At 41.2% G+C, this 3404-nt stretch overlaps 1 non-coding gene across 1 annotated transcript; it reads right to left on the reverse strand.

Annotated features, from left to right (window-relative positions):
- Positions 1-1209: 1209 nt before the first annotated feature.
- On the reverse strand, positions 1210-1316 carry LOC122684016. Its single transcript, XR_006337912.1, has one exon. It is a non-coding gene; the product is annotated as a U6 spliceosomal RNA (small nuclear RNA).
- Positions 1317-3404: the final 2088 nt, after the last annotated feature.

The following is a 3404-nucleotide window of genomic DNA, read 5'->3' on the forward strand; positions in this document are numbered from 1 at the left end:
TAATGTTCTTACCATTCATGTTTCAAAGCATGTCCTATATCAAATCTGGAGAGGAGAATTATGTCCCTTCTCCAGAGTGGAGCAGCAACTGTAAAAAACATGCACTGACCTAATTTTCCACATCATCATTTTCAATCTTTTCCAGATTGCACTGATTTCATCAACCTGATCTTGTCCACCACATATTTAAATGTCATTTATTTCTCAACTCTTACCACCTGTACTAATTATATAGTCCATCATGTAATGCCCTAGGTTTGGGTTCACATATGTTTCTAAAGGTATAAATAGTAAGCATTTTAGGTTTTGAGTTATGATTCCCTGTGACAACTACTCAACTCTGCCACTGTGGTGCAAAAGCATTTCTAAAAAATATTGGAGGAATGGGTGTGACTGTGCTGCAATGAAACTTTACTTTCCAAAGTAGGTGCTGGACTCTTGCAGCAGTTTGCAGAAGCCTTTCTTGGAGCAGTGACTCTCAAACTTGAGTGTGCATTGAAAACAACTGAAGGAATATTAAAACACAGATTTGGGAATACTACTTTTGGAGTTTTGACTGGATAGGAATGGGGAAGGGCTTGAGAATATACCTTTTCAGTAAGTTCCCAGGTGATACCTTTGCTACTGGTCTGGAAATCACACACTGGAAGTCTCAGACCTGCAGAACAAGGCAATACACTGTATTCAATGACTGGGTATTTGTGATCAGCAAATGAATTTAAACAAATAGAATAAATTGCATTATAAAGTGAAGAAATAAACAATGTTTATGATTTTCATTTATTAGCATATTGCTTTTTTCACAAAAGCCAGTGACTACACAGAGCCAGAGAATGTCCTGAATAAAATTGCTATTGGCTACATGAGGGAGTTACAATAAAGTTAGCATTCACCTTTTTATAGTGACATAGCATACAGTGCTGTAAATACGGTACTTTTCTATGCCTCCTTCACATGACAGACAGGTAACAAAATTGTTTTGTTTGTAGTCTCCCTCAGTTATTTCAGCTTGTCATGACACACAAAATTTGACTACACCAAATGCATTGACCCATTTGTGTCACTTCAGTGGAACAAATGATCTCAGAGAGACACATTCATTTTATTCTTATTTAATAGTGACATTGAAAAGACATTATTATTTGTGTAGTTGTTCTAGCTACCAATCTGATTTGTAGTTATACCTATTTTTACTTTTTTTTTTTTTTTTTAAATATGGAACGCTTCACGAATTTGCGTGTCATCCTTGCGCAGGGGCCATGCTAATCTTCTCTGTATCGTTCCAATTTTAGTATATGTGCTGCCGAAGCGAGCACACCTATTTTTAAAACACCAAAGACATTCTGTACAAAATCCCAATGTCAAATTGAGATTTTTACATACTTAGATTAAATGATTAGCTCCCATTTTGCTGCATTCCTGACGTATAAATGATAAAGTGACTTAGATTCTTAGAGAAAAAATGATTCCCCATAAACTTATTGAAGCAAATTTCTATTTAGCAGTTAGCACACCAATAGTGAAATTGTTGGAATAGGTCAAAAGTGCATGACTGCGAGCTGACCTACCTGCTAATAATAATCAGAAGCCCCTTACATCCCTCCCCTGCCCTTGGGATATATATTTGGTACACTATTCCTGGCCCTAGGAGCCACTTCAAGGATGCAGCCTTGAGAGAGTAATACTGACAGAGTTGCTGAGACCATCTGGACTGTGTATATGATCAAAGCCTATTAAAGCCTCTGTAAAAACTTACAGGATTCTGGTGGGCAAGTGTGGAAATTTGTCTTTCAGCCACCAAAGGCTAGCCTTGTATGTAAGTTTCTTTGCTTATTACAACTGCACTTACCCCTGGAGTGCCCATATTCTTTCTTAGGCCCTCTTTGCTCTCTGTGTCCGGGGACCAGTTTTAAGTTTTACCCCTGGGGAATTCCCAAAGTTGTGAGCTCACAGAAATGTAAAGAAAGATCATCACAGATAAAGCAGGCATTATGCTTTTGGGATTTTGGAAGAAGTAATGTTACTGTTTTCAATCGTGTTACTCCTCTTTCTAAGATTTTTCTCATTATATTATTCAATAAAGTTGCAATTTATCACTAAAAAAAAAAAAATTCCCCTAGGTAGAGAAGTTAATGTCAACTAAAAACAAACAATCTTCCCATATTTAACACCAAAATTAAAGTAGAATGAACAGTTTTAGTACCTCACAAGATCTGGACCAAGATCTATGAGAATGGAAACAGGTAAATGAACTAGTAGAAAAGACATGAATAAGGTTGCTCCCATCAATGAGAAGCTCAGTCTTGTTTAGACAACAGTTAGAGAATGAGCCAACTTCCAGGTAAAATGGACTTTATTTTCTGGCGCCACAAAAATGAAAGAATCAGGTTACTGAGGGCAGTGAGGACTAGAAACCTAAGCCTTTTGCCTCCCAGCTGATAGTCAATCCTCTGATTGTGAATGGTCCTCAAACACCCGCCAAATGCCCGCGCTAACTAACCCAGGTGCCCTCACTTTCACCGCGCCCCAGGTTCACCCTCCACTAAGCTTGTTTGATTGAGTGTTCCGAGAGCTTCGATTCCTCAGAACCTGGATGCAATGAACGCTAGGGGGAAAAAAGAACAACCGAGATAGATTTCAAACACAGGATTCAGCGACTTTTCACAACTCGGAGCTGTGTCAAAGGCACGCTGTGTTTTGTTTTGAGGGCGGGGAGATGACTGGGAGGGAATCCTGCGCCCCCATTGGCTGGCCGCTCGGCGCTGCAGCTGAGCTCCAGCCGCTCCGCGAGCATCATTGATCTGAAGGGTGAGCGTGGAGGGAGCCACAGAGAGGGGTCCAGGCGTTTCTGAGAAGAGAGGCAACCGCTTCCAGGAAGAAAGTGGTGTCGCTCCTGGCTGCCCGGCTTGGAGGACCTTTTGTGACCGAAAGGGGACACGATGCAACGCAGTTTGCTGCTACAGTGATTTAGGAGAATAAGATAGAGAGAGATACAGAGAGGAAGCGAGAAAGAGCGAGAGCGAGATCTCACCTTCCTTGCAAAGCCTGGCTTGTTGCATGCACACTGCTGCTGCTCTTTCTGCCACTGATCCTGCAGCCGCCGTTTCTGCCATCAGGTAAGGCGTCTTCTTTTTTCTTTTGGTGATGGAGATTGCAGAGTGTGTGTTCGCTTCAGGGTACACGCGCAGAAATTCATACATGATTAATAAAGTGTTGTCTAGCGTAATCAGAAGCTGAAGGAGGGAGGCTGCCCACAGATCTGGCATCTGAATTAGGAACCGGTGCGTGGTTTTTGCTTTGGGAAACTTCGGTAAGTTCTAAACAAGTCTCTCCTGTGCAGAACGAGGGGTTAAATGACAAAGAGAGGGAAAGAAGTGTTTAAGCCACTAAGATACCTTACTTTG

The sequence above is a fragment of the Cervus elaphus genome, chromosome 25 (assembly GCF_910594005.1).
Source record: "Cervus elaphus chromosome 25, mCerEla1.1, whole genome shotgun sequence".
NCBI lineage: Eukaryota > Metazoa > Chordata > Mammalia > Artiodactyla > Cervidae > Cervus > Cervus elaphus.